Source organism: Elephas maximus, chromosome 27 (assembly GCF_024166365.1).
Source record: "Elephas maximus indicus isolate mEleMax1 chromosome 27, mEleMax1 primary haplotype, whole genome shotgun sequence".
Taxonomy (NCBI): domain Eukaryota; kingdom Metazoa; phylum Chordata; class Mammalia; order Proboscidea; family Elephantidae; genus Elephas; species Elephas maximus.
Window position 1 is genome coordinate 19,302,151 of NC_064845.1, and position 12,598 is coordinate 19,314,748.

A 12,598-nucleotide genomic window follows, 5' to 3' on the forward strand; every position below is an offset into this window, starting at 1 on the left:
TTATTTCATGTAGACTCAAACACACAGATAATTGTCCACTCAGTGTTGGGTAGAGTTATTCAGTAACGCCAAGAAAGAAACAGGAATTGAACAAATCCAAAACTGAAGGAAAAAAAAAAATCAATAAACCTAATTGAACTCTGCACTTTATGTTTAAAAGAAACTTTCACAAATGTTAACTAATTTTATTGAATCCAAATGTCTTGAATCTGAAGCTAATCATGGGAATATTTTATTTTCAAAGGTTAGTGGCTTAAATATATAAAGGACACTTAAAAATCAATAGAAACACTACTAACACTCTAAATAGAAAAATAAGAAACGTGTATACAAATTCATACACATAAAAAAAATATTAATGACTTTTAAGTACATGAAAAAATGTTTATGCTTCCTATTAATCAAAAAAATGAAAGCAAATTAACTTCGTACTACAATGTCATTTTTTTTGTTAAACAAATTGCTAAACATTAAAATAATAATAATAAAAAACCATGATTCTCCATGCTGGCAGAGAGTAGGGAAATGTACTCTCAGAAGTGTGTGGGAATATGAATTAGGGTAGATTTTATTGCAGCTGTTTGTCTTGTTATTTTAAGATCCTAAAATATTCATATCCTTTGCTTCATTAGTTCTTCTTTTAGGAAATAATCAGAGATGTGGAAAGTGCTTCTGTTCATACAAGTATCATTTATGGTAGTGAAAAAAAAAAAAAGCCCTCTACCTACATGATAATAGGAGAACAATGAAATAAATAATTATACACATTTTCTAAAGGTATTTTTAATTTTCTGGAACAGAGTTCATGGTAAATGCTGTGTGAGGAAAAAAGGGAGGGACTTACATATTTAAACCATATTAATATGCACATGCATTTATAGGACAAAGTCTGGATGGATTTTCAACAAAATAGTTACCTTAATTTCTTCTAAGTAGTTCCTTCTGAATATGAAATAGAGTGTTTTAATTTTTCTTCTTTGTTTTTCCTGCACTTTCCATAGTTTGGAACATTAATCAGAAAAAAGAGACCATTCCTAAAAATAAATCATACATCTCCTACTGATTTGCCTCTGTGCAAGGCCCATTTTAACAACTTTGTGCCAAGCAGTGAAATTTTTGCAAATACAAACTTGGAGATATCAGACCTTGAGATGCCCTTCAGTCAGAACTTAGAAATCTAAGACCTAAAAACGTCAGTCAAATTTAAGCATTCCAAATGTACACAGAATTTTATGTAAGTGTACACGGCAAATAAATGACCACAAATAACAACAAAAAAGTCATTTTGGAAACTGTAGAAAATTTTATCATGCAGTCTTGTTAGGTACTAGATGGCCACTGTATTAGGAAAAAAAAAATCTATTATTACATCTCTTTTCTGCCTCATTGCCTTTCTTTTCAAAGCTTCATTGCATTTATGCTTATAGTTTTAACCGCTTTCGTTACCTCTGTTCTGCCAAAAATTAATGCACCATTTATAAAGATTTCTTCCTATGGCCTGTCTTTCTAACTGTGTAGCTCACACGCATTGCAAGCCCAATAGCACATGACCCATACACATCCTACAGCTTATCAGCTCTTTCTTCTTGTTCTCTGGAATATGGGATTTCCCAAGGTGTTAGCTTTTCATTTCCTTTTTTTTTTTTTTCTTCTTCTTCTTCTTTTTTTTTTTTTTTATGGAAAGGCACCTTTATTTCTTTGTACCAGAAAAACTAAACAGTCAGGGCTGCTGCCATCAAGACTGCTCCTTGAGAGCGAGGTGAAATATTACTTTGTAAGGAGTTTACAAGTAGGGAGGTCATACAAGTTACATAAGCAACATTCTTTTTTTTAAATAATTTTTATTGTGCTTTAAGTGAAAGTTTACAAATCAAGTCAGTCTCTCACACAAAAACCCATACACACCCTGCTACACACTCCCAATTACTCTCCCCCTAATGAGACAGCCTGCTCTCTCCCTCCACTCTCTCTTTTCATGTCCGTTTCACCAGCTTCTAACCCCCTCCACCCTCTCATCTCCCCTCCAGGCAGGAGATGCTAACATAGTCTCAAGTATCCACCTGATCCAAGAAGCTCACTCCTTACCAGCATCCCTCTCCAACCCATTGTCCAGTCCAATCCCTGTCTGAAGAGTTGGCTTCAGGAATGTTTTCTGTCCTGGGCCAAAAGAAGGTCTGGGGGCCATGGCCACTGGGGTCCTTCTAGTCTCAATCAGACCGTTAAGTCTGGTCTTACGAGAATTTGGGGTCTGCATCCCACTGCTCTCCTGCTCCCTCAGGGGTTCTCTGTTGTGTTCCCTGTCAGGGCAGTCATCGGTTGTAGCTGGGCACCATTTAGTTCTTCTGGTCTCAGGATGACATAGTCTCTGGTTCATGTGGCCCTTTCTGTCTCTTGGGCTTGTAATCACCTCGTGTCCTTGGTGTTCTTCATTCTCCTTTGATCCAGGTGGGTTAAGACCAATTGATGCATCTTAGATGGCTGCTTGCTAGCGTTAAAGACCACAGACGCCACTCTTCAAAGTGGGATGCAGAACGTTTTCTTAATAGGTTTTATTATGCCCATTGACTGAAACCATGGTCCCCAGACCCCTGCCCCTGTTACGCTGGCCTTCAAAGCATTCAGTTTATTCAGGAAACTGCTTTGCTTTTGGTTTAGTGCAATTGTGGTGACCTCTCCTGTATTGTGTGCTGTCTTTCCCTTCACCTAAAGTAGTTCTCACCCACTATCTAATTAGTGAATACTCTTCTCCCACCCCGCCCCTCGAAACCACAAAAGAATGTTTTCTTCTCAGTTTAAACTATTTCTCAACTTCTTATGATAGTGGTCTTTTACAATATTTGTCCTTTTGCAACTAATTTCACTCAGCATAATGCCTTCCAGGTTCCTCCATGTTATGAAATGTTTCACAGATTCCTCACTGTTCTTTATCGATGCGTAGTATTCCATTGTGTGAATATACCATAATTTATCCATTCATCAGTTGATGGGCACTTTGGTTGCTTCCATCTTTTTGCTATGGTAAACAGTGCTGCAGTAAACATGGGTGTGCATATATCTGCTCGTGTAAAGGCTCTTATTTCTCTAGGATGTATTCCAAGGAGTAGCATTGCTGGATTGTATGGTAGTTCTATTTCTAGCTATTCAAGGAAGCACCAAATCGATTTCCAAAGTGGTTGTAACATTTGACATTCCCAGCAGCAGCGTATAAGTGTTCCAATCTCTCCACACCCTGTCCAACATTTATTCCTTTGTGTTTTTTGGATTCATGCCAGCCCTGTCGGAGTGAGCTGAAATCTCATTGTAGTTTTGATCTGCATTTCTCTAATGGCTAATGATCGTGAACATTTCCTCATGTATCTGTTAGCTACCTGAATGTCTTCTTTAGTGAAGTGTCTATTCATATCTTTTGTTCATTTTTTAATTGGGTTATTTGTCTTTTTGCAGTTGAGTTTTTGCAGTATCATGTAGAGTTTAGAGATGAGGGGTTGATCAGAAATGTTGTAGCTAAAAACTCTTTCCCAGTCTGTAGGTGGTCTTTTTACTCTTGGTGAAGTCTTTGGATGAGCATAGGTGTTTGATTTTTAGGAGCTCCCAGTTATCTGGTTTTTCTTCTACATTTTTATACTGTTTTCTATACTGTTTATGCCATGTGTTAGGGCTCTTAATGTTGTTCTTATTTTTTCTTCCATGATATTTATCGTTTTAGATTTTATATTTAGGTCTTTGATTCATTTTCAGTTAGTTTTTGCGCATTTTTTTGCAAATAGATATTCAGTTATGCTAGCACCATTTGTTAAGAAGACTGTCTTTTCTCCAGTTAACTGTTCTGGGGCCTTTGTCAAATATCAACAGCTCATATGTGGATGGATTTATGTCTGGATTCTCAATTCTGTTCCATTGGTCCATGTATCTGTTGTTGTCCCAGTACCAGGCTGTTTTGACTACTGTGGCGGTATAATAGGTTCTAGAGTCAGGTAAAGTAAGACCTCCCACTTTGTTCTTCTTTTTCAGTAATGCCTTATTTATCTGGGGCCTCTTTCCCTTCCATATGAAATTGGTGATTTGTTTCTCCATCTGATTAAAGAATTTCATTGGGATTTGGATCAGAAATGCATTAAGTGTATAGATCACTTTTGGTAGAATAGACATTTTTATACTGTTAAGTCTTCCTATCCATGAGCAAGGTATGTTCTTCCACTTATGTAAGTCTCTTTTGGTTTCTTGCAGAAGTGTACTGTAGTTTTCTTTGTATAACCCTTTTACATCTCTGGTAAGATTTATCTTCTTGGGGGCTACTATAAATGGCATTGATGTTCTTTTTGTTGGCATAGAGGAATCCAACTGATTTTTCTATGTTTATCTTCTATCCTGATACTCTGCTAAGCTCTTCTATTAGTTTCAGTAGTTTTCTGAAGGATTCCTTAGGGTTTTCTGTGTATAAGATCATGTCATCTACAAATAGAGATTCTTTGACTTCTTCCTTGCCAATCTGGATGCCCTTTATTTCTTTATCTACCCTAATTGCTCTGGCTAGGACTTCCAGCACAGCGTTGAATCAGAGTGGTGGGTGATAAAGGGCATCCTTGTCTGGTTCCCGATCTCAGTGGGAATGTTTTCAGGCTCTCTCCATTTAGGGTGATGTTGGCTGTTGGCTTTGTGTAAATGCCCTTTATTATGTTCAGGTATTTTCCTTCTATTCCTATTTTGCTGAGAGTTTTTATCATGAACGAGTGTTGAACTTCGACAAATGCCTTTTCTGCATCAATTGATAAAATCATGTGATTCTTGTCTTTTGTTTTATTTATGTGGTGGATTACATTAATTGTTTTTCTAATGTTGAACCATCCTTGCATACCTGGTATGAATCCCACTCGGTCATGGTGAATTATTTTTTTGATATGTTGTTGAATTCTATTGGCTAGAATTTTGTTGAGGGTTTTTGCGTCTACATTCATGAGGGATATAGGTCTATAATTTTCTTGTGGTGTCTTTACCTGGTTTTGGTATCAGGGATATGGTGGCTTCATAGAGTGAGTTTGGTAGTATTCTGTCCTTTTCTATGCTCTGAAATACCTTTCGTAGTAGTGGTGTTAACTCTTCTCTGACAGTTTGGTAGAACTGTGCGATGAAGCTGTCAGGACCAGGGCTTTTTTTTGTTGGAAGTTTTTGGGTTACCTTTTCAATCTCTTCTTTTGTTATGGGTCTATTTAGTTGTTCTACCTCTGTTTGTGTTAGTTTCAGTAGGTAGTGTGTTTCTAGGAATTCATCCATTTCTTCTAGGTTTGCCAATTTGTTTGAGTATAGTTTTTCATAGTAATCTGATATGATTCCTTTAATTTCAGTTGGGTCTATTGTAATATCGCCCATCTCATTTCTTCTTCAGGTTATTTGCTTCCTGTCCTGTTTTTCTTTTGTCAGTTTGACCAGTGGTTTATCAATTGTGTTGAGTTTTTCAAAGGACCAGCTCTTGGTCTTGTTAAGTCTTTCAATTGTTTTTCTGTTTTCTATTTCATTTAGTTCAGCTCCAATTTTTATTATTTGTTTTCTTCTGGTGCCTGTGGCTTTCTTTTGTTGCTCTCTTTCTATTTGTTCAAGTTGTAGGGATAATTCTTTGATTTGGGCCCTTTCTTCTTTTTGGATGTGTGCATTTATTGATATAAATTGGCCTCTGAGCACTGCTTTTGCTGTGTCCCAAAGGTTCTGATAGGAAGTCTTTTCATTCTCATTGGATTCTCTGAATTTCTTGATTCCATCCTTAATGTCTTCTACAATCCAGTCTTTCTTGAGCAGGGTATTGTTCAGTTTCCAAGTGTTTGATTTCTTTTCCCCGCTTTTCCTGTTATTGATTTCCACTTTTATGGCCTTATGGTCAGAGAAGATGCTTTGTAATATTTCAATGTTTTGGATTCTTCTAAGGCTTGCTTTATGACCTAATATGTGGTCTATTCTAGAGAATGTTCCATGTGCACTAGAAAAGAAAGTATACTTGGTTGCTGCTGGGTGCTGTGTCTGTATATGTCTATCAGGTCAAGTTGGTTGATTTTGGCATTTAGATCTTCCATGTCTTTATTGAGCTTCTTTCTGGATGTTCTGTCCTTCACCCAAAATGGTGTTTTGAAGTCTCCTACTATTATTGTGGAGCTGTCTATAGAGTTTATGTATCTTGCAGCCCCTTCATTGGGAGCATAAACATTTAATACGGTTATATCTTCTTGGTGTATTGTCTCTTTAATCATTATATAGTGTCCCTCCTTATCCTTTCCGATGGATTTTACTTTAAAATCTGTTTTGTCAGAAATTAATATTTCCACTCCTGCTCTTTTTTGATTGTTGTTTGCTTGATGTATTTTTTCCATCCTTTGAATTTTAGTTTGTTTGTGTCTCTAAGTCTAAGGTGTGTCTCTTGTAGGCAGCATGTAGACAGATCTTGTTTTTTAATCCATTCTGCCACTCTCTGTCTCTTTATTGGTGCTTTAGTCCATTGACATTCAGGGTAATTATGGATAGGTATGAATTTAGTGCAATCATTTTGATGTCTTTTTTTGTGTGTTGACAGTTTTTTTTTCCCACTTGATTTTATGTGCTGAGTAGATTTTCTTTGTATATTGTCCTTTCCTCATATTTGTTGTTGTTGATTTTGTTTCTGCTGAGTCTGTATTTTTCCCTTGTATTTTATTTTGATGAGTAATATAGTTGGTCTCCTTTGTGGTTACCTTATTATTTACCCCTATTTTTCTAAATTGAAAACTAACTTTAATTTCTTTGTATTACCATATCTTCCTCTCTGTATGGAAGGTACATGATTACATTTCTTAGTCCCTCTTTATTATTTTAATGTTGTCTTCTTTTATATAATAACATCGCCGTTACCCTGTGTTGGGCTTTGTTTTTTGTTTTTTTTATAATCTTGCCTTGTTTTTTTGGATTTCCCTGTCTGGGTTGACTTCTGGTTGCTCTGCCCAGTGTTCTAGTCTTGGGTTGATACCTGATATTATTGATTTTTTTTTTTTTTTAACCAAAGAACTCTCTTTAGTATTTCTTGTCATTTTGGTTTGGTTTTTACGAATTCCCTCAACTTGTGTTCATCTGGAAATGTCTTAATTTCACCTTCATATTTAAGAGACAGTTTTGATGGATATATGATTCTTGGCAGGCAGTTTTTTTCCTTTAATTTTTTAAATATGTCATCCCATTGCCTTCTTGCCTGCAAGGTTTCTGCCGAGTAGTCCGAGCTTATTCTTATTGGCTCTCCTTTGTAGGTGACTTTTCGTTTATCCCTCGCTGCTCTTATAATTCTCTCTTTATCTTTGGTTTTTGCAAGTTTGATTATAATATGTCTTGGTGACTTTCTTTTAAGATCTACCTTATGTGGAGTTCGATGAGCTTCTTGGATAGATATCTTCTCATCTTTCACAATATCAGGGAGGTTTTCTGCCAACAAATCTTCAACAATTTTCTCTGTATTTTCTGTTATCCCTCCCTGTTCTGGTACTCCAATCACTCGTAGGTTATTTCTCTTGATTGAGTCCCACATGATTCTTAAGGTTTCTTCATTTTTTTTCATGCTTTTATATGATTTTTCTTCAAATATATTAGTGCCAAGTGATTTATCTTCGAGTTCAGAAATTCTAGCTTCTACTTGCTCAATTCTGCTCCTCTGACTTTCTACTGAGTAATCCAATTGTGTAATTTTATTGTTAATCTTCTGAATTTCTATTGCTGTCTGTCTATGGATTTTTTCAGCTTATTAAACTTTTCATTATGTTCCTGAATACTCTTTCTAATTTCTTCAATTGTTTTATCTTTGCATTCCTTGGCTTGTTCTGTGTATTGCCTCATTTCCTTCCTGATGTCTTGAAGGGTTCTGTATATTAAACTTTTGTATTCTGCATCTGGTAATTCCAGGAATCCACTTTCATCTAGAAGATCCCTGGATTCTTTGTTTTGAGAGCCTGTTGAGGTGATCATGGCCTGTTTCTTTACATGACTTGATATTGACTGCTGTCTCCGAGCCATCTATAAAGTTATTGTATTAGTTTATGCTTGCTTACTGTGTCATAGCTGCTTGGTTTGTTTTGTTTTGGTATACCCCTATGGGCTGCTTGAGTGAGCCAGCTTGATTATTTTCTCCTTTGGAGCCCTGGTGTCCTGTCCCCAGCTGGCTAGAGCTGTTATTAGGTATATCAGTCTAGGAGTCCATTCAGTTTTCTTGTATGGATTCAGCTCAGGTTTCCAGGTAGCTGATATCAAGTGTGTGGTACAGGCTCTGTCCTACAGTCTTAGAGGGGCAGGGGTGATTGGCTTATATACTGGTATATGATTGCAGCAGGGGGCCACACTCTGAACAAGGCAGGGGGCTGAGAATCGACCCCCAAGTGTCTCCGAGGAGAACACGTCTCTGTTCCCTACAGCATGCTGGTGGGTGTGCTCTGCAGAGGGACCATGGGCACCCAAAAGTCTTGGTTGTAAGGGCTGGGAGGTACCAGTTATCTTTGGACCCCTGTCGCAGGTGGCTGGGTGACCTGAGTGGAGCTACCAGTCCTTGGGTCCCTGATGTGGGTAGGTGAAGACCTTGTTTAAGAGGCAAAGCAATGTCAAATGTCAAACACCCACCTCTCCGCTACACCACTGAAATGGTTGGAGTTTGCCAAGAAGGGCCTATTCTCCTGAAATAGGCCTACACAGGTCCATGCAGAAGGGAAAGGTGCTCAAGGTCCACGGATGTTTTATGCCTGGACAGGAGCTGCTTATGTCCTGAAGTCCCCCGGTTAATGGAGCTAGCGAATTATCTTTTTTCCCCAGCTGCAAATTTTTTCCTTCCGCTAGGCCAGGAGGATGGCTCTAGGTGCTCACCAGGGTCTATCTGAGGCCCAGGGGTTCAGCCACTGAAGCCGGCTTGCGGGGGGGGGGGGGGGTGTGGTAATAATATGCAAGTAGTTAGCTTTTGCCGAGAGCAGCGTTCTCAGATTTCGGAGGTATGAGTGGGCTGTGTGGCTGGTTGCTCCTCCCTGAGGAAACGGCGGCCAAACGCTAGTACCAGCCCGCCACTGCCACCACTCCAGGAATGGTGCCTGAGGGCTCCCCACGATTCAGATCCGGTAACTCCTCTCCACTACTGAATGGTCTCTTCCTCCCCCTGCCCCTCAGTTCATTGTCTGCGCTTGCCTTTGATGGTCAGAGCTCCCAGCTTGTCACAAATATACTCATTTCACTTGTTTTTTCAGGTTTTTGTTGTAAAGAGCACTCGATGGAAGCATCTGTCTATTCCGCCATCTTGGCTCCGCCTGTTAACTTTTTAAGAGAAAGAATTATGTCCTTTACCCTTAGATTTACAGCACCCAGCACATCGTAGAATCTTCCACAACTTACACAGTCAATAAATATGTTTTAAATGAATGTATCACTCAGGGGTCAGCAAATCTTTTCTCTGCAAAAGACCAGAGAGTAAATCTTTTAGGCTTCATGAGCCATTTAGTCTCTGTAGAAAATACTCAAGTCTGCCATTGTAGGGCGAAAGCAGCCATAGACAATACATGACCAAATGAGTGTGAGTATCTTCCAATAATACTTTGTTTACAAAAACAAGTAGTTTTGAGGCCACAGTTTGCTGACCATTGATATAATTGAAAGGTTGAATGAAGGAGAAAGCCCTAGAATGTTCTTCTCACAAAGAAGATCCCAAACCCAAGAGGAAACCGGGTGATATACTGGTAGGAAATCCTGACAAAGGCCTGTTGTTAGAAATAGGAGATGAAAAGTATCGAAACATTCTTCTGAACTCATTCTGGAAACTAGGACTGATTTAACACACACACAGACATACAGCTGGGAAAGTATAGGTCCATCAACAGCCTTATGAAGAGGACTGCAAATCTAATGTTTGCTAATACTGTATTTTACTTTTTATTTCATAGAATTAAGAGTGCCTATAAATGGATGGAAAGGAGCCCTGGCGGTGCAGTGGTTAGGTGATATGGCTGTTAACCAAAAGATCGGCAGTTCAAATCCACCAGCTGCTCCTTGGAAACCCTAGGGTCACTATGGGTTGGAATCAACTCAACAGCAATGAGTTTTTTGTTTGTTTGTTTATACATGGAGAACAATGAGCTGCCCTGCAGGGTGCATTTTTTCCTACATGGAGTAGGAGCTAAATACCAAGGGAAGATGCTAGCTACCCAAGACATATGACTGTTTACACTGGAGGGATGCAACAATTGAGATGGAAATTCCAGTGATGGTATGAGGGATGGGTGACGCTTTGGCAGAATTCTGAGAGAAATAGCTTGGATAGGTGCTTCTCAAGTTAAAAATGCACAGGAAGACACCTGGGTCCCACTGGAAGTTTATTTTCAATTCCAAACAAATGCACCATGCTAAAATCATTTGACAGAAGGTACACAAACAATGCAATGATCTTTTGTCTTAAGGCATAATTTTGATGCATATATTTAATTTTTTTTTTCTTTACGTTATGCTTTCATGGGGAATTTTGTAGAGCATAAGAAGGACAATCAGATAAAAGAGTGCACTGTGGTAAATCCAATCAGTCAGAAGAAAACCATAAAAGAAGAGTGTTCACTTAGGTGTCTAGCCCACATTCAAACGGGGATCCAAACTTTGAGATATATTTCCAAATGCAAACAACACAGATAAAATGTTGGAGTGATGCCTGATCCCACATAATCCCCTTCTCTGGAAGGTAAAACATCTGACAGTGCTACAACTGCAGGAGCCAAATTGTCCTGTTGGAGGCAGCAGCATGATTCCCGGCACCACCACCTGGATACCGCGGGATGGAGTGGAATGACATGTTAAGGGGGATCCCGAGAATGGAGTTGCACAAACATTAAAAGGCTCTGGCCATAAAATAATCTGAGCATGTTTACTGCCCTTTCGGGAGGAAAGTGTCTGAACAAATAAAATACTTGTGTGTGTTTCCAGCCTCTGCACCTCCCTCCTTTCCTTCCTCCTCCATAAAAGTGTTTCCAAATTTCAAAACACTGGACCAAGCTGTGTAATACAAAAAACACCAATTTACCTACAAGAGGTCGAAGCCCCCATGAAATAGAAGTTGCTACTATTGCCTTTTCAGTTTAATTAGCTTCAGAGGACACACCCTGATGTGCCTTTAAAGCATCTCTGCACTTTCTATCCAGGACTGCCCTCAGGGAGCACAAGCCCTGTAGACAGCCCATCTGCCCACTTAAATGAATTTTCTTTAGTGAAAGGCCATTGGGGTAAACCACTTGGAATCCAAAGATGAGCTTTTGGCCTGAACTGACTGTGAGCATGCCCCAATCCACCTGCAATGTTTCCACTTTGGCTCTACAGACATAGCAAAACATAAAAAGCTTTGTGAATCCTTTCATTCTTTCTGCAAAGAAAAGTTCTAGTAATCAGAGGCATGAAAATATCATCAATCCATTTTATCAATAAAAACAGAACAGAGGTCAGCTCTGGTTAAGAACCCCTTAAGCTCTTTTCTGAACTCTGTGCTCACGAATCAGTTGGCAGTCTTTCATTTTTGGTTTCTATACTACTTACATCCAGGGTCTTAGATTAAGACACTTTCAGGGGCCAAACAGATCAGAAAAATGGATGAGGTAGGATGGATGGATGGATGGATGGAAAACTGGTGAAGAATCCAGTAAACCAGATATAGGGCCACTACTCATTTCCAGCCAAATCTTGCCATACAAGAATGTATGCAAGTATTGACAGCTATTTTGAATTCCAGAGAGGTTTCCAAAATTTTGATATTTTTCTGTATGCTAGATTTTAAGCACTGACAACGAATTAAATAAAAACAACAGCTGTGTAAGGATCAGATAGAGCTGATGAGTCATCAGATTTCAACCTTAATAACAACAAAGATATGGGTGACTCCACAAGTTCACCTATTATTAATTATGTCAAAGGCAGGGAAGCATGCCAGATAAAACACTGGGTTCAAGTTAGGGGTCAGTGTTTGAATTTGCCACTAACTATCTGACCTTGGGAAAGTTATTTAACCTACAAGCCTTAGTTTATTCATCTGCAAAATATTACTGATAAGATTTTTAAAATACTGCCCACAGATGCGACTAGCAGAGCGATTGCTTAAAAAAAAATGTTTTTTGAATCTTAATGTTTTAAATACAAGTAAAAAAAAGAAGTGATTTTGAAATTGTGAAAATACTGGCAAACATATTACACAAGATAAAGAAACTCATCAAATATATTTAAAGTATAATTTATAATGAAACTGCCCCAGAGTGATAGAATGGGGTTTCTGATGACTAAAGAATAAAAAAAAAAAAAAAGAATACATACTGCTAAAATCAATATGCATATAATGCAAGATGTGTATATTTAAAAACAATATGCTCAAAGAGCTTACACAAAGCAATTAGCAAAGAGGATTCATTACCATAATGTCTAACAATACCCTCCATAAATAGATGATGCTTTTCAAACCATGAAACAAAATTATAAAAATTCATGAATTGTCAATCATCTGTTTTGCTGGATATATCTTTCTATGACCTCCAAGAAGTTTTCCAGGCATTCAAACTCCACAGTTATTTAGAATGTTAAAGTTTTAAATCTCCCTGCTGGT